The sequence below is a fragment of the Ambystoma mexicanum genome, chromosome 4p, assembly GCF_040938575.1.
Source record: "Ambystoma mexicanum isolate Mex_15411 chromosome 4p, UKY_AmexF1_1, whole genome shotgun sequence".
Classification (NCBI taxonomy): Eukaryota; Metazoa; Chordata; class Amphibia; order Caudata; family Ambystomatidae; genus Ambystoma; species Ambystoma mexicanum.
In genome coordinates, this window is record NC_090927.1 from 406900325 (window position 1) to 406928250 (window position 27926).

The following is a 27926-nucleotide window of genomic DNA, read 5'->3' on the forward strand; positions in this document are numbered from 1 at the left end:
CACGCATGTGCGCAACGCGATACCGATTAGGACGGGCTCAACCCTGTCACGGATCACCACGTGGAACTCTCCCCTACCTGCAGACGGGCCTGGGATGGGGGCATCCCTTCTGATGCATGGTGATGCAGTCTCAGTATCAGGGACAGGATTAGTCACAGGCCCCTCCGTGGCAAACCTGTGCTGCCTCCTGCCCCTGGACTGCACCACTTGCACCAGTCGAATCACCCCCAAAAGGCCCCATGTGTGGGTCTGATGTGCCCTCCTCCTCCTACTCACCCACCACCGACCTGGATGCCTCCGCATTGTCTTCTGCTGTGGACAGCCCCTGTGGGGTTTCACCTGCCTGTACCACTGCTGAGGAGCCCACTTCCAACCTCCGCCTCTTGGGCATCCCCTCGGCACGCCCAGCCATGGACGCAGCACCAGTCCCCTTGCTCCCAGAAGATGACATGTCCTGGGAGGGTGACCGGGCCAGGCGTCCCCGCCTGGTGAGGCATCCCCGCCGCTCTGCTCCACAGCGCTGTCTCGTCATTTTCCTCAGTCGCCGCTGTAGATAGGGAGAGATTGAACACAAGCATCACGGTACTGAACAATAGTCTGCTAGACACAAATCAAGTGCACATGAGTGGCACTGTCAAACGTCACTTCCATCATCATCCTCCACAACACACGGGTCAATGCAAACAAGACACATGCACAAAGAAGCATGGCACGTGCAGCAAACATTTCCATCCATGTCCAAGGTGCTGTTGGTACATCCAATGAGGGGCTGAACGTCACATGCATCATGGGACATGCTGATCACATGCATACACACCACTAGACAGTCATGCATCTGGCCATGTCTACCTCCCGTCACAGTGGATTCATGGACAACTAGGCCACATCAGTCAATTAACGCATCGTGATGGTCATGTGTCATGCATCCATGCCGTTTCCCAGTCACACACACACTACTTAAACACATGCATGTGTACACCATGCATGACCATGACGGTGACATCAGCATCCCTGTCTCACACCCCAAACATGGCCAAGTCCAGACACAGGCATGCAAACATGCATTGCAACACAGACACCATTGACATGGAACAGGCTTCAGTGGACTCCCATGCAGCACTGTCATGGCCCTGCACACAGACATACATACATGGGGCATGCTAGACATGAGGCCATGGTGCACACTCCTGTCACACCTCAACATGCAGTATGCTGGACAAGAACACATTGACACTTACCACTCGACTCCAGACGGGTTTTCAACTCGAGGACTTGGTGGTGAAGCACTGGGCGTGTGCGATCTAGGACCCGCATCTGGATGTTGGTCAACTGGTCCTGGCACCACACTTCTCCACGAGCTGCAATGAGGCGCCGGGCCTTGCTGTGGGTCCTGGACCTGAAATCCTCCCAGCGCTTCAGGAGGCGTTGGTAGTCACAGGATGCCACCCCCTCTGTGTTGATGGCATCCACGATGTCCAACCAGATCCTCCTCCATCCTTCCTTGTCGAGGCGCGATGTTGTTGTGAAGAGGGCATCATAATGCCCCAGGACTTGCTCCACCAGTTTGCCAACTTCTTTTGCAGTGAAGCTGACAGCCCTTTGTGTCCCTGGGTGCCACAGTGTACTGTGGGAGGCTTATTCCATGCACATGGGCTACCAGGGGTTGCGTGCACTTTTATTATCATTTGCTGGTGTGCCTGAGCATTGCGTGACCCCTCTTTTATCACCAGGGGTCACAGACAGCCTTGCGGGAGCACAAGGGTGCATCTAACATCATGTAAACTGCCCCCTTCACCTCTATTGCCCAGGAGAATTGTTGTGTGCAGCTCCCATTGGCAATATACCATCTGTGCCATGGTTGAGAGGCCACCAAAAGGGAAGGGAGGCAAAGCTGGGTGACTTCCCAGGGCTGGGCGTGGTGGGGCACATGGCCGGGGTGGCCAGGGAGTCCAGAAAGTCCAGGGAGCCCAAGGTGGATGCAGAGGGGGATGTGGCTAGGGTGTACCACCGGGGCTGGATGTCCAGCAACTTGCTGGGACAGCCATGCCACCACCCCCAGCGCCTCAGGGAGATGCTGCTGCTGCAGTCATCCCTAGCACACATCTGACCCCACAGCCAGTGTCATCTGCTGGCACGGGCCACCAGGTGGTGGAAGCTGTAGGTGCAGTTGTGGCAACCACCCCCCAGGCTCGGGGTCATCCAGCACAGGCTACCTTGGCACAGGACTCCCAGGCAGATTTTCAGGGCAGGAAGGCCAAGCCATCTGTGTCCAAGGTAGCTGTGACCAAGGCACATGTTCCTGGGGCAGTTTTGATATCTGCTGGCCCAAGCAGCCAGGTGGTGGGAGCTGCATGGGCAGACGCAGCCAACACCTCCCCGGCAGTGAGTTCTCCAGCCAGGACTGTGTCGGTCACAGCCCTTGTGTCATGCATGCCGGGTCCTGGAAACTGGTACTGATTTAGGTGGGGCGGCCATTGAATGTTCCACCAAATTTCCTCTTCTAAGTGAGGTTGCGGTCTAGTCTTTCTCTGTTTTTCCGTTCAATGTGTGGCTTGCTGGGAGGTACATATTCCTCGTCCTCCCAGCAACCCGCACGCCGCAACGTCAGAGTTTCACGTAATCTCACTCCCGTGTTTTGTTCCAGCGCTTTTTTCCACTTTTTGCATCCCTGTGCTCTTCCTCCGTTCCACTCTATTCCACAGACGGGGACTCTCTCTCTCTCTCTCTCTCTCATCTTCGTTCTCCAGTACACTTTGCCTTGCTCTATTCCCCCTTTCTTTTCGCTCGGCTGACTTTCGCTGCTTCCTTTCTGTTTCTCTTCTCATCTACTTCCTTTCTCTTTCTTGTTTACTTATTTCGGGTTCTTCCCCGCTCTTCTTTTCCTTTCTTCCTTGTCCTTTTCTTTGCTCTATGGACATTGCTTTCTTTGTGCCTAACGTTCCTTCGTTATTGAAGGGCCTTGTTGATATTGTGCATCTGCTCTACTTGTCGGAGTCCACGCATCCTGCCCGTGTTGTTATCCAGAATCAAACCAGCTTTCCTCAACCTGCTCCGGAAATGTTCCTGGAATCGCTCTGTTTGCTCCAGCTTTTCCATCCACTATCCCAATCCTCGGACTCAACGGACTGAGGTTTTTTTTAGCCTAAGGCTTTTTCCCCTCATTTTTCACCTGTTTCGGTGGAGGGGCCACAGGGGGCTACAGCTTACTGGTGGCAACTGTGGCTTCCCATCGAGATAGGCTTCAGACATCATCTCCACACCAATACCGAGAGCCAGTTGGATACAACACGGATTCTAGTTCCACAGGTGAGGAGTCGGAGGAGGGTAGTGGGTCATAAAATTTGACGGAACCTCCAAGAAGGTGAGAGAATTTCTGGACGCATGCAAGGTTTACTTTACCTTCAGACCCACCCTTTATGCCACAAACCAAGCCAAAGTGGGGTTTCTCATTTCCAATTTGGCAGACAGTGACTTGACATGGTAATTGGAGAAGACCCCATTCTCCAAGATTATGAAGGTTTTCGGACTCTCATCAGACAAACATTTGAAAGATGACAAATAACATTTTCTGCTTGTGAAGATTTGTTAGACGCTCATCAAGGGTCTATGGATGTGCTGTCATATATCTCTATATTTAAGACCTTGGCATCACAGGCGGGTTGGCCTGAACAAGCCCAATATGCAATTTTCAGGTGAGCTCTTAAAGAAGAAATCAGGATGAGTTGGCAAGAACTCCCAGACCTTCCACTTTTTCCGAACTGTTGTCTTCAGTTCTTCAAATTGAACACTGCATCACGGAAAGAAGAAGCGAACGCAGACGACTCAGAGGCAGACCTACCTTCGGACCTATGCCCTACTCCCTGACACCCTCCTTACCTGTGCATCGTGAAGAGCCCATGCAGTTAGGAACGGGTAGAGGACCGCTTACAGCTGAGGAGAGAAGAGGCCGCAGAAAAAAAGGCTTATGCGCTTATTGTGCTTCAGAGACTCATTCTATTCAAAACTGTGAGGAGCTATCGTCTCGCAGGACGGGAAACGACAAACCTCAGAACTGAAAGGGATGAGTATCCGAGGGGCTACATCTACCTCCAGTCCCTACGTTTCTTTATCTGTCTCTCCACCTGCTCAGACAGAAACTGAAGATTCTCGAATACTGGTGATAACTGTACAAGTGAAGGGTAAGCTAGAATGGATAGAAGCATTGGCGTTACTGGACAGAGGAGCCGCTAGTAACTTTGTTGATATCCATTGGGCCACTCAGATGGGTATCCCAAGGGTTGAAAAGCTGGAAGACCAGAAAGTAGAAGGTGTTGATGGTTCTCCTTTATCTTCTGGTCCAATTACACATATGACAGACGCTCTACAGCTGAAAATATTTCAACATACCGAATTCATCTCATTTGACATTATCCATGCAGCTCATTTTCCCATCATTCTGGGTAATACGTGGCTCTGTAAACATAACCCCCAAATTGACTGGTCTCGGAACCAGCTGGCTTTCGTTTCAGGGTATTGCAAAGAACATTGTCCGTCTCAACCCAATATAGCCAAGGTACAAGCCACCAACACACTTCAGAGCGACACTATAGGAATACATTCCTTACCCGTGTAATATTCCCAATTCGAACAAGTATTCTCAGATCAAGCATCTCTGGAACTTCCTCCTCATACGCCTGAAGACTGCACAATAGACCTTATTCTGGATGCCTTAGTCCCTTTTGGACGCATGTTTTCTCTATCCCAAATAGAAAAGAAGGCACTCAGAACATATTTGGACAACAACCTACAAATTGGTCTCATTCAACCTTCCAAGTCCCCCGCAGAGGCTGCCTTGTTTTTTATACCCAAACGAGACTCAGCCGAACTAAGACCATGTATCGATTTCCGTGGCCTTAATCGGGTTACGGTTCGAGATCGGTACCCAATGCCTCTTATCACAGATATTTTGGAGGCTGTACAGGGAGCTAAGAGATTCACAAAACTGGATCTTCAAAGTGTTTACCACCTACTATGAATACACGAGGGAGACGAATAGAAGACAGCTTTCCGCACCCCATTTGGGTAATATGAATATCGAGTGATGCCCTCTGGCCTGGTGAATGCACCGGCCGTCTTCCAGAGGTTTATGGACCGAGTATTTTCCGTTCTGAAGTTTATCTCTGTGATCATATATCTGGAAGATATTTTGATATTCTCCAAGGACCCATCTCAGCATACTCAACATGTTTTAGAAGTTCTCAAACGCCTCCAGTCAAACCACCTACTAGCTAAATTGGAAAAATGCAAATTTGGGGTCACTTAAGTACAGTACCTAGGGTTTGTTCTTTCCGAATAAGGAATCGCCATGGATCAGTGGAAGATCGCTGCCATTCTCGACTGGAAGTCTCCTAAATCTGTGAAAGAAATCCAAAGGTTTTTGGGTTTAGCAAATTTTTATCTCAGATTCATCCCCAATTTCTCTGAGAAAGTGCTACCCATTACCTCTCTCTTAAAAAAGACCTCAGGTTCGTTCAAATGGACAGAAGAAGCAGAAAAACGTTTTCAACATCTTAAAACATTATTTTGCTCAGCACCTATTCTCAAACAACTGGATCAAACCCAGGCTTTTATCATAGAGACTGATGCATCAGCAGCAGCCATTGGAGCTGTATTACTTCAGGAGGAGAATGGGGTCGAACACCCGATTGCCTATCTCTCCAAGACTCTAAATTCCAGCCAAACAAATTATTCCATTCTGGAAAAAGAGCTGCTTGCCATGAAGCAAGCTTGCGAAGAGTGGCGAAACGTCAGGGAAGTATTCAGCCCTTTGCAATACGCACTGACCACTGCAATCTCAAGGTTCTGGAAACAATGGAGTGTATTAATTCACACCAGGTTAGATGGGCTCATTTCTTTGCGCAGTATGACTTCCATATTACCTACTACCCTGGTAGTTTGAATGTGTTGGCTGACACCCTATCCAGAAGAGAAGTCTCATGAAATTCTCCTGAATTTGTTCCAGAACGCATGTTCCCAAAGAAGCTATTGGTTGCTTCTTTAGAGACCTTCCTACAGCAGATAAAACAAGCCACCGCTCAAGAACGTAAGATCGACAGTCTGTGCCTGACGGCATTGAGGAAGAAGACGGATTCTGGTTTAAGGATGGTCTTCTTTACATCCCTGCGGGTACCCTTCGAGAGAAGGTGTTACACTGGTGTCATGATCTTCCTGCGTCTGGTCATCGAGGAGTGGCAGAAACATTGGATATCATCCAGCGTTCATATTATTGGCCCAACTTCAGGAAGGAAGTGACTGCTTATGTGAAAGAATGTCCAATTTGTGCCAAGAGTAAATATCCATCTGGCAAACCTATTGGGCTTTTGGAACAAGTTCTTCCCCCGACTCGTCCATGGGGCACTATCACAACAGATTTTATAGTGGAATTGCCACCCTCAAAATCTTGCACCTGTATCATGGTCACCATAGACACGTACACCAAGATGGTGCACTTTTCTCCGTTACCCAAGATTCCAACAGTGGAAGAGATGGCCGGGGTCTTCCTTCGGGATATTTTCCGCCTACATGGCATCCTGGATAGGATCATTTCAGATAGAGGAACGCAATACACCTCTCGGTTATGGAAGGCTGTGTGTCAACAACTAGGTATCGAAAGAGCCCTCTCGTTGGGATTTCATCCGCAGTCCAACGGGCAGACTGAGAGGGTAAATGCCACCCTGGAGCAGTATCTACGCTGCTACTGCAATCAGCAACAGGATAACTGGTGCAGTTACTCCCTACAGCTGAATTTGCTTATAACAACGCAAAACACTCCGCCATTAACATGTCACCATTCTATTGTACCTATTGGGTTCAAGGAACATCAACCCGGTGGCAAGAAGACCGACAAATTTTCCTGCTATAGAGACCATTATCGACCGAATGAAAGAAGTGCATCTGACAGCCTGTGCAAGCCTTGGAACTACCGTTCAAAAGTACAAAAAACAGGCAGACACACATCACCAGAAAGGACCTGATTGGAACGTAGGTTCCAAAGTTTGGCTCTCTACCAAATTCCACCCGAGATGGGCTCACCCATCTAAACTGTCACCTCGGTTCTTGGTGCCTTTTCCCATACTCTCTAAGATTAATCTGGTGGCCTATAAACTTGGGTTACTGCATAACCTGAGACCTATACACCCTGTCTTTCATTCCTCTTTACTCAAACCTTTTCTTTCCCATTTACCTGGATGCTCCACACCCAATTACAACCACTTGGAGGCGGACTCTGAGAAGGAGTATGAGGTGTCTCACATCTATGACTCCAGATATCACAAAGGAAGACTGGAATACCTCATTGGTTGTAAAGGGTATCCCAGATCTGAAGATTCATGGGAACCAATGTCCCATGTACATGCTCCGACTTTGCTAGCCAGGTTTCAAGGGTACCATCCGGGGAAGCCTGGGGGAGTAGGTATAAAACAGTGGCATACTGTCATGTGTGCCGGGTCCTGGCAACAGTGGTACTGATTTAGGTGGGGCGGCCATTGAATGTTCCACCACGTTTCCTCTTCTAAGGGAGGTGGCGGTCTAGTCTTTCTCTGTTTTTCCATTCAACGTGCAGCTTGCTGGGAGGTACTTATTCCCAGTCCTCCCAGCAACCCGCGCGTTGCAACATCGGAGTTTCACGTAATTGCACTCCTGTGTTTTGTTCCAGTGCTTTTTTCCACTTTTTGCACCCCAGTGCTCTTCCTCCGTTCCGCTCTATTCCGCGGACGGGGAACTCTCTCTCTCTTTCTCACCTTCGATCTCCAGTACACTTTGCCGTGCTCTATTCCCCCTTTCTTTTCGCTCGACTGACTTTCGCTGCTGCCTTTCTGTTTCACATCTGATCTACTTACTTTCTCTTTCTTGTTGACTTATTTCGGGTTCTTCGGCATACTTCCTTTCCTTTCTTCCTTGTCCTCTTCTTTGCTCTACGGACATTGCTTTTGTTCTGCCTACCGTTCCTTCGTTATTGAAGGGCTTTGTTGATATTGTGCATCTGCTCTACTTGCCGAAGTCCACGTATCCTGCCCTTGTTGTTATCTGGAATCAAACCAGCTTTCCTTAACCTGCTCCGGAAACATTCCTGGAATCGCTCCATTTGCTCCAGCTTTTTCATCCACTATCCCAAACCTCAGACTCAACAGACTGAGTTTTTTTTTTTTAGCCTAAGGCTTTTTCCCCTCATTTTTCACCTGTTTCAGTGGAGGGGCCACAGGGGGCTACAGTTTACAGTTGGCAACTGTGGCTTCCCATCTAGATAGGTTTCAGACATCATCTCCACACCAATGCCGAGAGACAGTTGGATACAACACGGATTCCACAGGTGAGGAGTCGGAGGAGGGTAGTGGGTCAGAAGAAATAGAAGTGTATTTTGACACTTACGACACCTTGGCACTGAGACAGTTGTGCTGCTGGGTCCTGTCAACAGCACCCAGCAGCCAATCACACAATCCACGCTTTCCGTCTTCTTACCAATTCCTACTCCCATTGGCCAGTCCACCATCGCCACTGCCCCTACTGACCAGAGCGGCATTTGCCTCCCAGGGTCGGCACAACCTGCCAAGAGGAGGAAGTGTGCATCTGCACAAGAGGCTGGGACCCCAGACACGGCATCGGCCTCCAGCACGGCAAGGAAGAAGCCTTTCAATATAGAGGAGTTGGACTTCCTTGTGGACTACGTGTCGGCACACAGCCGCGATATGCTGGTGGTCTCAGGTTGCCATACTATGCCTGCCCAGTGTCAGGTCCACTGGCAGTTAATTGCGGATGGTGTGAATGCAATAGAATATGAGAGGTGCACAGCTCAGGATTGCTACAAGTGTTGGACTGACCTTCGACGCTGTGTAAAACAAAAGCGGGCCTGTAATTACTCCCTGACTCTGGTGACTGGCAGTGGGCCACCACATGAGAAAATGAACACACTCCACACAAGGAAATCGCTGCAGAGTTCATCGATCAGGGACAGATCCAGGGAGTGGGAGGGATGCCGGATTATGACGCAATGTCGGGTAAGGCTTGATGCATGTGTGTCCAGCTCATGTGTGTTTTGCTTGTGTGATGTGTTGTGATTGACTGCCAGTTCAGGCTGTGCATTAATGAGTGCCAGGTGTGACACATGTCGTCATGCAGTCTGCATGCAGGACATGTGCTGCACACGGGGCAGTCCTCATCACCACACATGCACCCTACTTACATGCAAGTCACTTGTCAGCCTCTCCTGTCCATGTACAAACTCACTGACATGTTTGCATATAGCCTGTGGTGCAGTTCTACACAACACTCACCCTATGTCGTCACATGACTGAGGGCTAGGTGAGGTCACCCTGCAAGCTGCACCTCCTCACGGGCATGCTTCCTTGCCTCTCCACCACCCCGCAGGCCACTGTCTCCATGGTACTGGCGGTTTCTGTGTCGGACTACTGCAACGGCCTGTTCCCCTTTCCTGTGTACATGCACACTTCCCTGTGCAACCCTGCCATGCCTGTGCTGTGGGGTACATCCTTTGTCCTTGATGCAGGGTGTCTCACTTGGACCGTGCAGATGGCACAGGCTCAGAGTGCACATAAGTGATCATTTCATTCATGGACCATTGCATTCTCTGCAAGCCCCTATGGGTCCGTGGCAGGCTACTCATTGTACCACATCTCCAGCATTTTATCCATCTCATGGTATTTGCTCATCCATATCATGCTCATTCGGGGTCACTTCATCATCATGCACATGTTTATGGTGTCCTTGTCTGTGTCGGGTACAAGCCTCCCTCTGTTACAGCCACCCTGCTTCCAGGTGACTGGTGTTGTGGCTTCTACCTGCATAGATGTACTTGTGATGGTTCCTCATGTGTCCTGCTTTCTGTCCCCCTCTCATCTGCTGTAGTCTCAGTTGTTTCAGATGATGCAATTGACACCTGCAAACACTGTCTGCAACTTCACAGTACTGTGGTCAGCCATTCAGAGCCATGCACTGGCTCCCTGCCATTCCCCGGCAGGGTGTGGGGGTGCAAAGCATCCCTACAACCCAGTGCCAACACTTTGCACATGATGACTGCACTTGCCCTTACAGTGCTGTCATGTCACAAGATTGACATCAGTACATTTCTGGTTCTGTTGATAGTTGAGGACGGACACATGTGTTGCACTGCACCCACGCACTTCTGAGCCATGTTTCACCCTTCAACATGCTTATTCACTTGTGTGTTGTCAAAGTGACATGCCATGTATTTATCCATTTGCCTCCCTTCACTGTATTTCAAGGCACTTGCGTTGTTACATCCTGTGACATGTGTGCTATTATTGATATTAATGTTCTTGTAGTGCATGTTGACATGCATTTTGCATGTGTCATGGACACTTCTATTTGACTTACTGCTGTGGCTATTTGGAAATTGTGCCATGGCTATGCTACGTGCTATCTCTTTGTTGACATCTGTAATTTTTAGTTAAGATATAAGCCTGCCAGAAGGTTGTGTGTGATGCAGTTGATATGCAACATGCAGTACATGTTTGGGTTTTGCATTTGACACGCATCCATGTCTGCTTTCAGGGTCCCCTTCCATTTCATTGCCACTGCATGCATGCCAGAGTTTGTGTCGTGTGTGAGATGGCTGCCTCATGTGTTGGCCCTCAATATTGTGTTGTATATTTGTGTGGTATGTGCTGCTGACATGTGTACTCATGTTTTTTTGTTTTGTTACAGGTGATGATGCACCGGAAGCAGTGGAGGAGGAGATGGCAGAGAGGGTGGAGGGTTCCAGTCACCAACCATGCACCAGTGGTGGTCTTGGGGTGGTAGGCCATGAACATCTCTCGGTGCTCCAGGCCATCCTGTCCAGGCCTGCCTCTGGGTATGGCTCTGAGGATCTCTCTAACTCTGATGTTGAATCGGATACTCATGAACCCATGGCTTCAACGGTGAGTGATTCTACAATGGATTCTGTTCTGTCTGCCACACCTGCAGTGGGGGCAGACCCCTCAAGGGCCCAGTCAGTGTTGGAATGTCGGCCTGTGGTGGTTATGGGTGGAGAGTCACACTCCACACCAGTTGCTCCTTTTCCTGGGGAAGCAGATCGCCAGAGGAATGCAGTCCTGCAGCTGCAGGCTGTCCCGGCACAGCAAGCACCATGTCTCATTGGGCCCAACAGGGGTGGTGCCCAGCAACGCAGTGGTCGTGCGCCACCAGGCAACACTGGGTGGGATAATGCCATGTATGCCATTGCACAGCAACAGGGGGAGGAATTGAGATGTTGGCTCAAGGCATGGAACGTGTGGCTGATTCCATTCCCCCCCCCGATAGGCAGGTGGAGCTCCAGCAGCAGGCAACTCAGTCCATGTGCCGCTCACTCAGGCTGGGCACGGTGGCATCCAACAGGGCCCATCGGGCTGAACTGGTGGCTCTGCGCTCAGCTATTGCTGCTAACGCACAGGCCAACAAGGAAGCCCAGAGGGAAGATAACACCTCCCTCAGAAGTTCTCTGGCTGCTCTCATCATGGCCCAGGAGGCACGGGCAGAGCAGAGGATGGTGCAGCTGGAACGTACCCTCTTCGCTCAACTGCATGCAAGCCGGGAGGAGGTCCGTCTGTCATGTGAGGCCTCCCTGTCAGAACTCAGTGGAACACATGAGTCCTTGCAGGAGGAACTCTGTATTACACGTGAGGTGGTGCATGGGGACCTCTGTGTCATATTCATGCAGAACTAGGCTCACCAGGCCTGCATGCTTGCTGTCATGGAGGGGCTTGCTGGGGCTATGCGTGGTGAGGCACCTGTGCCACAAGCACCTCCTGATGTACAACCAGTGGTTGAGGACGACAACGACCTATCTCTCACTCAGGTCATGCCGTGAAGACCATGAGCCCATGGAGGATTTTTTTTTTAGTCTCACCATCGACGCATGTGGGTGGTGAGGTGCACCCTGCACCTCCCCCTCCTGGGTGGTCCCCCACTCCCGGGGCCTCTATGTCATTTCTATTTTTTGTCTATTGTGCATTTATGTTGCAGTGTGGTGCAATGTGGCATCCAATGGCATCCACTGTGTGTTCCGGCTGGGCCCATACAGGCTTTTCGTGTGTTTGTGTTTGTGGCTTGGAGTCCAGACACATATGCCACACCTGCTTCCCCTTTCCATGGGCTCAAAAGGATAGCACTGTGTGACAGTAATTTACACAGAAGCATTGGACTTCCATCATATCTGTGGCCAGTCTGAAGTCCAACTTGTGTATACACCCCTAGTGGGGATTCATGATGCTTTCTCCAGTGCATGGTTGGACTGCATTTTGGTGAGTATATTGTTGACTGTGCATGATTTAATTCTGCTAATTCATGTATTGCCTTGACTGTATACATTGTTGATGCACTTCATGCTGTATGCAGTCCCATGCCCCCTTTAGCTGTCGAGGCCACTCTCATGATGGTAGGGGGACGTGTGGTGTCAATTTCACATTGAGGCACTTGTGCTATGGTGTTTACTCACTGTCTGACATTGTCACTGTTGGGTCCTGTGTTCATGATGTGTTATGCTGGTAAATTGATAGCCCTGTGTTGGCTTTGCTTATGATGTGTCACAGGATCAGCAATATGTTTCCGTTGCAGATGTGTCCACAACAGAGTGGTTAACATGGAAAATGTATGCTACACTGTGGGTTCATGCATTTCCCATGCTAACATGCATTGAATAGCCCTGCAAACACACCCCGACAACACACACAGCACACACCCACACCCACCCCAACATCCACCCACCTACACACTACTTGTCTTCTGGGACATGCTGTGTCCCTGCTGCACATGTTCACATTGACTTTCATGATCATGAAGTGGCGCTGCTGGCTCATTTTTTCCTTTGTTTTTATATGCAGCTGCAGGGGTTTCCAGGCCGCTGACACCACTCACTGTACTTTGTGGTGTAGTGAGCGGGGTGTTGCGCGGGACAATCCTGCAGCACCCACATTTTCTTTTTTTTTTGGGATTCCCTGAAATGCATGCCACCAAAGGTTCGAGGTTTTGGTGTTCAGACCTTTGGTGGCATACATTTACGTTCTTTTAGTATAGGTTGGATTTTTTAACAGTGCGCTTTGTGACAGCTGTGTCATGTATGTTGATATTTTTATTGAGGTTTTCACATTGCATGCCATGGCATGGTGTGTGGGGTGGGTGACATGGGGTTGAGGGAGGTTTAGGTGACATACCAGCATTTGGATGTGCTATTTTGCATGAAGGGGTGGAATCTGAAGCTTGCATGTGTGCCTTTTGGTCACCTGGGATTGTGTTTGTTTAAGTGGCTAGGGATGCACACAATGCTGCAATTCCAAGGATACATTCTCAGGGTGTTAAAGTTGTGACAGTTGACTGTCCCTTTGTCATCATCGATTGTCACTTGGAATGTGCCATACCTGTGTGCACTCCGCGGAGGAGGGATTAAGGTGAAAAATGTAGCCACGTGCCCTTTCCCCTCCCATGCGCAGCGGCCGTGCGTGTGGTTGGGCTATCGGGGCACAACCATGTCCACTGGTATGCCCCGCCGGATTGCAACATTATGCAGAACAGATGCTGCCACAATGATCCTGAACACTACTGGAGGCGCATATTGTAGCTGCCCACCAGAGCGGTCAAGGGAGCGGAAACATGACTTGAGCACTCTAAATGTGCGCTCCACTATGCCCCGGGTTGCAATATGGGCTGCGTTGTATCTTAGCTGGGGTATTCTGATGGGGTTCCGTATTGGCGTCATCATGTGCGTGCTCAGAGGGTAGGCACTGTCCCCTGGGGAGGTGATAATGGTTGTCATTAGTTGGGTTTGTGTATTTGTCTGTGTGTGACATGCATGCATGTGCACAGGCATTTGTACTCACCAATGAGCCATGTGTTGCCATGCCTCCCAGCTTCCAGGTCCTGGTGTAGGGCTGACATTCTGAATATGAAACTGTCATGGGTGGACCAGGGATAGTTTGCATAGACAGAGGTGATGATTCCTTTGGCATCGCATTCAACCTGCACGTTGATGGAAGGCCAGTGCTTGTAGTTGCGATAGATGTGCTCAGTGGCCCTAGGTGGGCATAGGGCCACATGTGTGCAATCAATGACACCGAGCACTCTGGGGAAGTGTGCCACCCCGTAAAAGTCCTGGACCATGGCCTGTCTTTCTGCAGGTGTTCTGGGCATGTATATGTGCCTGCGGACTGAGGGGCGTGTAGTCATGATTGCCAACACCTGGTGTAGGCAGCGTGACTGCGTGGCCTATGTGACGCCCCCAACTATGGCAGTTGTCCGCTGAAATGACTCAGTGGCCAAAAAATGCAGGACATTGAGCACCCTTTCCAAGGGTCTCAGTGCTTAGGAGCACAAGGTGGGTGATGTGATCCCACGAGGTCTAATATCATATGAGGTGGAAACCTATATCTGCCATAGACCCGGTCATCAGGCATCCAAAAAAGGCTGGTCCTGGGTAAGAAAATGCGGGGCCTGGCTATCCTCCTCCTCCTGCGGTGTCCCACGATCACTGCTGCGAGGAATGGGACATTCATCGTAGCTGTATATGCTTGCTTGTTGTTTGTGCATGCTTTTATGCTGCGCCGGGCCGATTCTGCCTGCTTTCACGTGGTGGACGTGTTTCTGCCTTTGCGCGTCTTTTGACAAGCGCGGGTTTGCCCTGTTCAATTCCATGAATACGTGTTGTTAGCACTTGTGTGGGCGTTGCAAGGGTTTCACTGCTGTACTTCCGCCGTTACGCCCACATTTTCGCGAGTTGTTCCCCATTTCACATGTTCCGCCCGCTTTTTAGTTGTGTGCGCTGGACATTGTGCGCCTTCACTGGGTGACTCATGCACAGCTTTCGGGAAGATGCTGTGACGTGTGCACCACGAGCGGATTCAGGGCTGGTCCCAGGTAAGCCACGCACAGTGCCTTCCATGAATCGTAAATGGGTGCAGGCATGTGTTTCGCACACTTGCGCTGTGTTTCTCACGCTTGCGCTAGACATTTCAGCGCACAATAATCCCATGAATTACCCCGCAGATCACATTACATGGCCCCACATTTGCATAGCCCCACAAAGATCAGTTTACACAATCACACCCAAATTACTGTGGGAAGGTTGAGTTCACAAAATGACTTTTGAATTCTCCCAGGGTCACCCGAATATCAAACGAGAAGTTGCAGTCATTTTTGTTCGGTTCACATTTTTCCAAAAAGGATAATAACATGGTTGCTGTGTGGCTTCATTTGGTTTCTGCTGATATTACTTATCAAGCTCACTACTGTGCGACACCATTTTAAAATCAAAAGATCCGTCTCGAAAAAAAAAGGGAGACTTCAGATATTAGGCAGGATTTGGAGAAAGAAGAAACACATTTCCAATCTAATTTAACATCAACATTCTGTAGCTATGGCTCTTTTTGAGAGGCGCCTTGTGAAAAGGGAAATCTGAGGAGCTGTTTTAAACCCATGCCAGTGAGTGTCCAAGCATATTTTGGTCTCCAACACGTTTTAACTTATCAAGGGCCTGATTAGAGCAAGGGCTGCTGTCTAGGTGGAAGCCAGAGTGCCTCTTCTCTCTTCATGGATGGACAACTATGAATTGAATGAGCATACACACTGCATTCATGCTGCTAGGAACAATGAGAAATTGAGTGATGTCAACCACTGTGTATCAAAGTGTGAAATAAGGAGTTAGGCCGCTTAGTGTGAATGTTGACTGTCAGTTTATCTTGCAGTACCCACAAATAATGAGCATGTTATTGCGTCTTCAGATTTCTGTGTCCTAAAGAAGGACTCGTCTGTACTAGCTTTACTTTTATCTGAAAATGTTTATTTGTCCATTGGGCTTTTTAGTTTTGGCTATTTGGTGGTGCTGTAAGCATTGTCTACAAGCCGAAAGGATTGGCAAGGGAAGTGCAGTTTATGAGAGACATTTGATGTGACAATGGGCACACAGCCAGTGGGTGCCACTTGGCCTTTTACCCGCCCATCGACCATCCATGGTCATGCTAATCCCCATTGCCATTCACAGCCACTACCTACCCGACCCCACCCAATACACACCTTCCTGGGATATCTTTGAGCTAGCTAGGTGCTTTTAAGGGGATGCCTTTGTGGTTTGTTTAAGCTATCTTCTAAAAAGTAATGACAAACTCAATTTATAATAAACACAGAAACCGGGCTCCCCCCAACTCCACCCTTCTTCATCCGGCCCGGGTATAGCATCCAGCTTATTGAACACCTATGGAAAGTAGGGGGAACCATAGTAGTTATCCTACAATAAGTTAATAAAACAAACGTATTATTAAGGCAGGTAAACTCTAATGTAGGAAAGAGACACATCGCCTTTTTTATACAGAGAGGATTAATAAAATATGCTTAAATACAGTCGTACTTAAATATAGGTTTTGTTCAGTTTCAACTATTTCGTTTATATGTAAGAGCACAGTAACACTGATAGACCCCACCAGATGTTCAAAATATTCATATACTTCACTTTAGTCAATTAATTATAGAACTAATTAAAAAGACTGAACACTTTTCAAAATGTTCATTCCTTAAAATGAATTCATTAAAGAGATTGTTCATGTCTTCAGTACATGCTTTTGAATATGAAGAATAACCTAATTATGTAATTGTTCCTGGCTCATAGTGATTTTCAAATAACCTTTCGTTTTGCTTATAGCCCCAAAAGAGCTCTATGCAATGAATGCTGTAGCCAGGGTTGTGTGAAAGAATTTTATTAAAATTAATAGTTCTAATACGCCTCACTGAGACCTTGATTGTTCTTCAGAAGCACTTTTTTGTCACTCACTCACTTTGTCAACCACTTTTTTGCTTTGCGCACATCATGCAGTATTTTCAAGGGAAGTTGGAACCTGGCCGTATTAGGATCATCTTCAATTCTTCTTCAAGATTAAGTAACTCACCTCATAGGTTGTGTGCCGCTGCATTCACAATACACCTCTACAAATTCAATGTAAGTGGGGCCACAAGAGAAGAAAACTGCTCCTGAAGCACAGCCTCATAAGTGTCAACTACCTCAAAATAATGTTGAAATGCAATTTAGAGCCACTAAACACATGTGGTAAGCGAGCGTCCTCCATAGACCCTTCTAGGAGGTTTGCATTTACAGGACGGCTCTCCCGAATTGAAACTAGAGGCCTGCTTCAACATCATCTCCCAAAAGTGGTCAAATGAGGGGTCAGAGCACATCACTCAGAGAACGTCCAGCAATATGTTTACTTAACATAGAACGCCTTGATCAGGACAAGCATGGACTTTGAATTTTAGCGATGACTTCTTCTAAAAGACCTGTAACATTTACAGAAAGTACAGAAAGATCGTTGTTGTGTTGAGTAGGGTGCAGTTTAATTCACCCAGGCACTCGATTTTGGTTGAATACTTGCTTAGCACTGATTGTGCACTAGCTACCCTCAGTGATAATGATAAGGACATATATGCATGCAATATCACCCAATCAAAGTTGATACTAATTTATCGACCTGGGAAGAATGAACGGCTGAGTTGGTCTTGTCCAGATTCTAACCTGCGACCTGCAGATCACACACAGATCGCAACACAGAGAGCTCAACCCGCTGAGCTATCTTATTGGCGGTGGAGACATTGTTGGGCAAAGTGGATGTGTAGAGAGATAGTGGAGGCTCCATCCCTTTGAAATGAATGCAATTTTGCTATTCATTTTTTCTGATTCCCCGATTGTATTAGTTATATATTTAATATTTCAGAGTGCGCAGTCCAGTGAATGAATACTGCTTGTTCTTCATGTGCTCTTACTCCTGCTTGAAGTCCTGTGTATTTGCTAGACATATTGCTGGCTTCATCATAGCATTGATCACAACAAAAAGAAAATGGTGGCTCAAAACCCAGAAGATCTTTAATCATTTTAAACACTGGAAAGCATTTGTGGCAGTACTGTGATCACAACCCCATAAACTAATGACGAGTTTCCCAATCGCCATGTGAAAATAACCTTTTGGGACAGATCTGCGGTGTCGTCCATCAAAATGCAACAATATTTTGCACTTTTCACCTATCCTACTACGCTTCTTAATGCAGACAATGCCATCAATTTGATGATTTCATTTAGTTCCCAAATCCTGTACTGAAAACCCACCTCAGCATTATAAAATCATTGTCATATAAACAAAAGTTGTTTTTATTAATTTGGAATTAAAGTACTTAATTGTAATATGTAGACAAGGCAGCGTAGATATTATTACAAAACATATTTCACTTTCAATATCTCATGTATATGTTCATTGTCTACAGCAGACACTCCTAGATTTTCCATCTGAAAATGTATTTTTTGCTGCTTTGCTTTTGTAATCATTTTGCTTTACATAGATCACTTTAAAAGTTCACAAGTCAAACATAAACGAACCCAACAAAATATAAATCGTTATAGAAACATATTGAGCCCAAAGAGTATGATAGCAGTTTATTTTCCTTTCTACTGAAAGGAAACCTACATGTATCAGCATAAAATGCTATGCTTGTTAAGGTGTCACATTTGCCTTTGTTATGAACTGCAGGCTACCCCCCCCCCCTTACCTGCAGGTGAAACGGGAGGCACCCAAGACAGTCAAGCACAAACAAAACAATTAGTTCTTTAGCTTTGTGCTAAGAGTTAATCATTTGCGTTCTGGGACTTGTAGTTTACTTTTTATAATTTAAATTCAGGGCTACACGTCCATGTGAAGACTAGGGGCCTGATTCATGGAATTATTTGCATAGTAAATAGGGACTTTGCCTACCAAACTGCATGCAGAATCCTGTTTGTCAATTCATGGATATGTCTGCGCTGCACTTTTTCGTACTTAGTGGGGACTTCGCACAGGCTCGGCACGTCTCTGCGATCAGCTGAGTGTCTTGTGCGAGACACCACGCAGAGCCTGGGTGTGGCTTGCGAAGAGGTCAGGGAAGGGGGCGGGACTCGGAAAATGAGGAAGAACAAGCGAAAATGTGGGCGTTACAAAGGACGGCCAACAGGCAGTCCATCGCACGTCCACTTCTGCTTTCAGGTAGAGTTGTCATGGAAGCACCGGCACCGTTAGAAATTTGTAATGTCCTACACTAGAAGTGTACGCAAGTGTACAGGCTGTTGGCCTGCGTCCTCTGGGCTGCTTGTTCCTGAAAAACCGTACTACAGTGTGTGCCATCGGTGAGGTGAAGTTGACGACTCCTTGGTTGTGGAAACATCAGCTATGTTACGAATTGCATCTCGTTACAATTTCTGACAGTAATTATTCTCCCTTAAAGACTTTTGATGGACTGTGTGACTCTTTGCTCTTTGCTGTGCGGATGACACGTGCTTGCTAGGCTACTTTCTCCTGGAAGTAACATTTACTCTTTTTCTGCTTTCCATAGTACCGCCTCCCACTCCTCGCCCGGCCCCGCCCTACAGAGGCAGTCTTTGGACCTTGTTCACTACATCTAGCTCGGGCGCACGCATTGTGTGAGCACCGGAAGTGTACGCAAGTGTACATGCTGTTGGGCTGTTCGGCATGTTCGCGGGTGAGCGGTAGTGAGGCTGGTATTGCAAAATTGTGATATTTTCTATTGTGAGAATTATACATCTGATTTTTTTTTGTAATACGTATTATTTTCTGCATTCTAATACTAGGGGATAATATCTGTGGGATTTACGCTAATAATTGCATAAGCTAAACTGTGCTCGGAATGAAGAAGGTTAAACAGGAAATTTACACATATAAAAGGACAGGTCCCTTGACTAGGTGTGAAACAATGGCCGAGGTAAGGCCATATGATGATATCTTATCTGCCCCATTGATTTGTACACCTATGAGGGGCACTATGAGCATGGCTCTAGCCTTACCACTCAACCCCTCCCCTCCGTCCTCTATGGACATCGTTATGCGGAATCTGAATGATGGAGAGGGAACTGCAGATGAATCAATATTGTTGATCGAATCCGGGGATGCGAATGGGACCCCAGATGTTGATGTGCACTCCCAGGAAATTCAGCATGCTGTGGAGTTGGGGGGCTCCAAATGTCAACTGAAATTGATAATTCTCTGGTTGCTCTGTCTCAGTACCCTCTAGGTAAAGCAGCGGAATGGGAATTATCTTCAGCACAACCATCAGGTCAGGGGGATCAGTGGGAGAATGGTCATGAAGAGTTGCTAAATAGGAAAATTCTGGCTGAACTAACTGTACATACCATTTTAGTCAAGCAGCTCATTTCTGCTGTGGAGAGGAAAAATTGCACTAACAAATTGTGGGAACGTGGATAAGAAACTATTGGATTCTATCACTGCTCATATAGCTAAAACCAGGGGGCGGGGGGATTGGTGGAGGAAATTCCTATGTACCATCAACTGAAATACCTTCCTCATTTGAATCGATAAATACTGGAGGTCCTCAGTGTGACGAGGCATCGCCCAAAAGATCCACTACTGGAAATGCAACTTTTCCAGTGTTGGAACCAAAAGTGATGCCTGTGAAGAAATCTAGTAACAATAAAAATAATTTGTAAAAAAGAACGCTCAAAGGAAACAAAATGAAACTAGTTACAAACCAAAGTTTGGAAAGCAGCTAAGCACAACTGCCACAATTTAGTTCAAGAAGATGTGCCCTCGTCCTCTGACTCAAATAGTGAAGTTGACAGGGAAGATGTTATTATGGTATTTTGTGTAGAGGGGCTGAGGGTTCTCTGGCGTAGGACACATTTAAGGATAACTTGAAAAACAAGGGCACCCGACGTAAACCGGGTGGCATTCTGTGTAAAGAGGTCAGTTTATTGAAGCAAGATCAGCTAGTCAAGGGGAGCCTCTTAAACATTCCCCCCTGCCCCCCAAAATGGGACAATTTTGGCAAAGCAAGCAAATGATAAAATTACATCCCCAGACACAAATTGCCCCATAGACTCAATAAAATCGAATCCAAAGGGTACCCTCTGTCCACCCTCATCTCTGAAGGAGGATGCATTGGCTGTTGAGTTGGAATCGACACAAGGAGTGTTAATAGTGACAGGGGGTCATAAAGAATACAGTAATCTTCCTGTGCACATTCTTTGTTCTGGAGAGAACGCACTTCCCACCCTAGGTGATGGAGAGTGCTTCCAAGTAAATGGCCCGAGCTAAAAAAGAATTTGAATAGCCAGGATATGTGAGGGGGAATGGAGATGAATGGGATTGCCCCTGCACAAGCAGGGAGATGCACGGAACATGTGAAGAGAAATGATGAGGGGTTGTAATGGTGATGGAACGAGTAATAAGGAAGGTCATTAAAATCATGTTGGATGAACATGATACTGTACAACCTACAATTGAAGGCCCTGTGTCAAAGGACAAGATTGTGACAACTGTGGTAACTAATGCATTGTGAAATGATCAGAAGGTGACTGTGAGTGATCACTCTAGGGCAAGATTGTGGGTCTAATTTTGCTGACAGGTTTCGACCTGTGGAACTATCTTCGGGGATGGTCGGCAATTGTTTACATGCCATTGAGGGTGAAGAGATAAATCTGCGGGGGGCGTGGCTTGGACGCCATGTGAAAGGACGTGCCTGAACGGGAGCTCCCGCTGATCCGAACATTATCCGGCTGAATCCGCGCAACGGCCGCTACGATGTGGCATAGACGGTGATGACTGTAAATGCGAAGCTCGGCTGCACATGTGGATGCATTCTCATACGGGATTGTGCAGCGCTTGTGTACTCAGGAGCCGCGTGAAGTTTTTGGGCCGGAGCTTCGCCGGCAGACAAAATGGATGCCGTCGCTTGATGTTGGGACAAAGGATCGGGACCGGATTCTGGAGGCGATTCCCTCAGTTCACGTTCAGCGCGATCCAGCGAAAGCAAGCTTGACTGGAGGTAGCCGAAACTGTGTGGCGACGGGGGGACATAGTGCCCCCAGGCCTGGGGCCTAAGCGAGATCGAAGGGACGCTCCTGATCGAAGATATGACGAGCAAGCTCCTGAGGGCGAAGAATAAACAGCCCACGCTCGACGAATTTGCCAAGACATCGCCTGGCACCGAGGGGACCAGGAGCAAAGAAAAGGCCCAGCCCAAGGAGATGGCCGCAGGAGGAACGAACCAGGAGGTCCTGGCAGCGATCGCAGATCTGAAGGCGACATGGGAGACCAAACTCCAACTTGCGGTGGCTGAACTGAAAACTGCGATGGAACTTCAGGTCGGGGCGGTACAGGAAGACGTGAACCTCCTGAGGCAAGATGTGCGAACCCTGGCCGAGCGCACAGAGACCCTGGAGAAGGAGATGGGCCCGACTGTGGCGGAATGCACCGCGCACAAACGAGAGATCCATGCCCTGGTGCAGAGGGTAGGCAACCTGGAAAGCAGGGCTGAAGAGGCAGAAGGTCGGGCCCGCAGAAACAACATCCGGATTGTGGGCCTACCGGAGGGAGCTGAGGGCCAGAATCCCACAGATTTTATTGAGACTTTGCTGCTGCAGGAGATCACCGGAGGTGCCCTAACGCAGGGATTTGCAGTGGAGAGGGCACACAGGGCCCTGATCAGAAGGCCACCGCCGGGTAATCCGCCCAGGCCCGTGATCGCCAAGATCCTCAACTACAAAGACCGGGAGAAGATTCTGGAACATTTTCGTAAAGGGGGCACCATACGGCGAGGGGAGGCAACCATCTCTGCTTACCCCGACTACACTCTACAAGTGCAGCGCAGTCGGATGAACTTTGGGGCGGTCAAAAGGCGCCTGCGGACGGCCGGTTTCAAGTATATGTTACTCTACCCAGCCAAACTTAAGGTCTTCTTCAAGGCTAAGACGCTGTTTTTCGACACCCCTGAGGAGGCCATGGAATGGCTCGATGCGCAGAACTGCCCTCAGGAGCCTGATGAGCAGATGGCGGACGGAGCAGGGAGAGTTAAGTGAAACAGTGGGCCTGGCGGACTTTGAACATTTGGACTGGAATATAGTCTTTGCCACTTTGTGATGGGGATGCATTTTTTAACTGTTGCGAACATGGTCCGCGAGCGCGGATATAAATGTGTAGGGGGCATCCGAGGGCCGTTTTATTCGTACCCCAGTGTGTGGTTAGGTTAGTCACTGTGTGGGGTGTGACACCCTGTCGGGTTCTCTACGGGGGCTTCCGTGGAGAACCGAACACGGGGATGCCTGAGATCCAGGGATGGAGCTGGGCGGTTGGTTGGGTTAGGGGGGTGGGGGGTGTTAGTTGTTATGTGAGCCTGGGGAAGAAACTGAGAAGGGATGTAGTCGGGACTGGGGGGAGGCGATCAGACCAGAGGGGGAAGTGGGAGCCACGGATAAATCATGGGAGACCTTAAGGTATTGACATGGAATGTTAGAGGGTTGAATAGCTACCTGAAGCGTAATAAGGTCATGTTGTATTTGAAGAGGCAGAGGATAGACGTGGCCTTGTTACAGGAGACGCATTTGACACGGGATAAACTTGAAATGGTGCGGAGAAAATGGAGGGGGACAGTGGTTGGATCCACATTCTCTGCGTATGCCAGGGGTGTGCTGGTTTGGGTTGCACCACATGTCCCGTTCAAGCTCTTGGGGGAGGTTGTGGAGTCGGACGGGCGGCTGGCTATGGTTCGGGGGATTGTGGAAGGTAGAGTTGTCTGTATCATAAACACTTATGCGCCCAACCAGGACACAGCGACTTACTTCAAGACACTGTGCGCGAGACTCGGTGAAGGGATGGGGAGCACAGTAATCTGGGGTGGAGACTTTAATTGTGTGCTTAACCCCAGGGAGGACAGGTCGGATGACAAAATGGTTAGGCCCAGCCCAGCGGCCAAGGTGTTGCAGTCGCTGCTAGCGGATCTAGGCCTGGTAGACGTGTGGAGAGCGAGACACCCGGGTGGGAGGCAGTATTCGCACTATTCGGCTCCGCACCAACTGCACACGAGGCTCGACTACTTTTTTGCCACTCCAGACATTCTTACGGAGTGTGAACAGATTGACTACAGGGCGAGGGTCCTCTCGGACCACTCGCCCCTAATCATGCATTGGCGGCTGCGCCCCCCACGTGCACGGATTCCAACATGGCGCCTTCGGGCGGAAGCGCTACGGGATCCGGTATTCAAGGAGGACATGAGGGAGGAGATAGTTGCGTACTTTGAGTCGAACACAGGGAGTGTCAAATCGGCTGGTACTTTGTGGGAGGCTTTTAAGGTGGTGATGAGGGGAGTTGCTATCGCGAAGTCCAAGGGATTAATGGGCGGAATCCTGAGCGACCTGCGAGAGGCCGAGATCGAGCTGGAAAAAGAATTGGAGAAGGGTGGGACCGATGTGGAAGTAGTTACTGAGCTGCAGCAGCGGTGCACTGGGCATTGGGACAGACTTTGTAACCTGAATTATACGAAGTACATTGAGAGGTTGCATGCGGGTGGGGACAAGACAGGCAGGCTCCTCGCTTGGCTATATAAGAGCGAAACCCCTAGGGCTCCGATCCGATCGGTCATCACTGAAGGGGGTGCGGAGATCGATACGCAAGAAGGGGTAAATGGGGCATTCGCAGAATACTACCAAACATTGTATGAAGATCGGGAAGGGGGGAGCCGAGAGGAGATAGAGGAAGTACTCGGGGATATAGGCCTGCCCAGAATCAGCGATGAAGAGCGAGAGGAGATGGATGCTCCGATCACTCTGGAAGAGCTCAGAGAAATAGTCCGACAGCTGCCCACTTGCAAGGCCCCGGGGGCGGACGGGTTCCCCAGCGAGTTTTATAAGGCGTATGGGGAGGAGGTACTCCCACCCATGCTGGACATGTTTAATGAGGCGTTTGAGCTGGGACAGCTACCAGAATCACTCAGGGAAGCGGTCATAGTGCCACTCCCCAAGCACAATACACCGGGACACGGTTGCGGCTCCTATCGACCCTTGTCAATGCTGAACCAGGACAGCAAGATCCTAACAGCTGTCTTGGCGGCTAGAATGAGGAGAGTGATAGGCAAGCTGATTCACCCTGACCAGACGGGCTATGTCCCGGACAGGAACATTACCCACAACCATAGACGCCTACACAGAGTGGTCGAATGGGGATGTAGCAAAGACGGCGAAATGGCGATAGTGGCGCTGGATGCGGTCAAGGCGTTCGACTCTGTTCGTTGGCCGTGGCTGTTGGCGGCACTGGATCACTTCGGAATGGGGCCAGGGTACAGGAGGTGGGCCGAATTATTATATAGCGCGCCTCTAGCCAGAGTTCGTACGGGGGCAGTAGTGTCGGATAGGTGGCAGTTAGGTAGAGGCACCAGGCATGGATGTCCTTGGTCCCCAATGTTGTACATCCTGGCCCTTGAGACCTTGGCAATTTACCTCCGGCAACAGTATGACCCGGTGGGCATAGAGGTGGGGGGGGAGAGCCATCTGATATCCCTGTATGCCGACGATATGCTGTTGTACCTCCAATACCCTGAAGAGAACCTGCAATATGTCTTGGAGGTGATGGAGAGGTTTGCTTGGCTTTCTGGTATAGCGGTCAACCCTCGGAAATCCACCCTGTTCCCGCTGGGCGGCTATGTGGGGATACCGGCCGAGAGGTTGCCAGTATTGCGAATCCCATGGGCGACAAGCACCTTTCGGTACCTTGGCATAGACGTATATCACACGACCGGGGAGGAACACAGGCACAATACTGAATTGGCAGTGGGGAGGATCGAGAAGTGCATGAGGTTTTGGGAGAAACTACCCTTAGCGATGATGGGCCGGGGTGCTATGCTTAAGATGGTCGTGCTACCTAGGCTGCTGCATTATTTCAATAACATTCCACACATGATACCCAAGGGGTTTTTTGCTAGACTACATGGGGCATGTAGAGATTTCTTATGGCAGGGCACGCGTAACAGGGTCGCATTGTGGAAATTGCAGAAGGCTTATGAGAAAGGCGGCGTGAGGCTGCCGAACTTTGAGGCCTACTACGTGGCAGCGCAGCTGCAGTACGTGGCCAAGTGGCTTTCGGACGACGAAACCCCGGAACATAGACTGTTGGGAAAGGACTGCTCCCCCTTCTACCTGCGAGAGATTATTTGGGTATCCAGCACACGGATGAGGGGGCGTCCTAAGATGCTAGCGTTGGGCAGGAACATGTGGCGAAGAGCCTGCCGGATGATGGGGGATCCCCTGCCGTGCATGCCGCAGCTGCCGCTGGTGGCCTTGGCAGGGGAAGACGGACAGCTTAGGGCCATCCTGCGAACATACTGGGAGGCAGTGGGGCTGGTCACTTTGGGGGACATTTGGCAGGATGGGGCCTTGGCGGAGTTCGCAGATCTGGAGGCGGGGGCGGGGCTGCATGCGGGGCAATACATGACGTTCCATAGAGTGGTCAGGGAGGTCCGGAGCACTTGGCCCGAGACCGTATTGGCTGACGAGCCGGATGCGACGCTGGAGATTATGTATGACGCATCCGAGGGCGGGCACGAGGTCTCCAGGCTGTACGAGATGCTGATGGCAAAGGTTGGGAAGGATTTGGGGTACCTGAGGTTGGAATGGGAAACAGAGATGGGGGCCCCGATGGCGGATGGGCAGTGGGAGCGCGCCCTGGGGTACCACAAAAAAGTATCGAGGAATGCCAGGTTTAAACAGATACAACTATATTTCACGCATAGGGCATACATGACCCCCCTGAGAATTTCCATATTTCGAGACGCTGGGCGCCAGGCGTGTCCCAAGTGTAACACAGAGAACGCTGATATGATTCACATGTTCTGGGCCTGCCCAGTGATTGCAACCTACTGGAGTGAAGTGGCGCAGAAGCTGGCAGGGAGGGGCATTGTACTTAAGATAGATTCGGCCTGGGCCTGTTTGCTTGGGGGGTACCCCAGGGCGCGCAAGCTTCGGCACGTGGAGAAGCTTAAAGATTTGGCTTATACACTTGCCAAACGCAGAATAGCCATGGGATGGAAGAATTGCCAGAGGCCACGGGTGGAGGTATGGTGGCGTGACCTCCAGAAATGGGCTGCTGCCGAGACGACAGCATGGTGGGAGGCCAGCAGGGTGGGAGGGGAGGAAGAGGTGAGCTCCCTCACGGCATGGAAGGTGCTATTGGCTGAACTGTTTAGTACGGGGTCGACCTCGGCTGGATCTGAGAGCGACGGAACCCCACCACACGGAACGGACAATGATGGTGGACACCCTACAGGCTCATAGGGGGGAGGGAAGGGGATTGTTAAGTTAATTCTGTTCTGTTTTTTCTTTCTTTTCTTTTTCATATCTGTTGTTTGGCCTTTGTTGTGGCTTGATGTGTTCTATTTATGTTCTGTTGCACTGTGTGGTTATAAAATAAAATACATTTAAAAAAAAAAAAAAAAGAGATAAATCTGCAGCTGCCACGCTACCCAGAAAACCTGAGTATTGTGATGCATTACCTGTTCCCCTATGGTGGCTCTGTATCGTTACATCGACCCAAAATGTTGGCCTTATTTGTGGAAATCCCTAGTTTATCCCTAATTACGTCGGGTGATATAAAACCTAATGACTTTCTTCACTCTACTAGATATGATTTTATGCGGGTAGTTTTTTGCTCACACACAATTTTAGAGGTGGTACTAAAAGAACTAGATGCTTTTCATACATTTGGGTATGATCCGGAGAATGTGGCCACTGACAGCGGGGAGAAGAGGGATGATGTCAGAGACGCACACACAACTAATTCTATGACTATGAACAGTAAGTCTATCATTACTGGGGGATTTAGTGAACTGAGTTTAAGAAGGTTAGCATTGACATTACGGGATTCTATCTCGCAATTGCAGGTCCTGAAGCCTAAAAGTTAACAACTTGAGAAATTTGAAATTCCAGGGGTAACTGGTTTTTGAAAAACTCACCAGACACATGTTTGATGCTAAATGGGTTCTCCATAATATGTATACAGGAGGCAAGGCTCACTGAGCAATTGGTCCTGGATGGCTTTATAGTCTACTCTACTTATGCCACTGCTAACTGCAGTGGA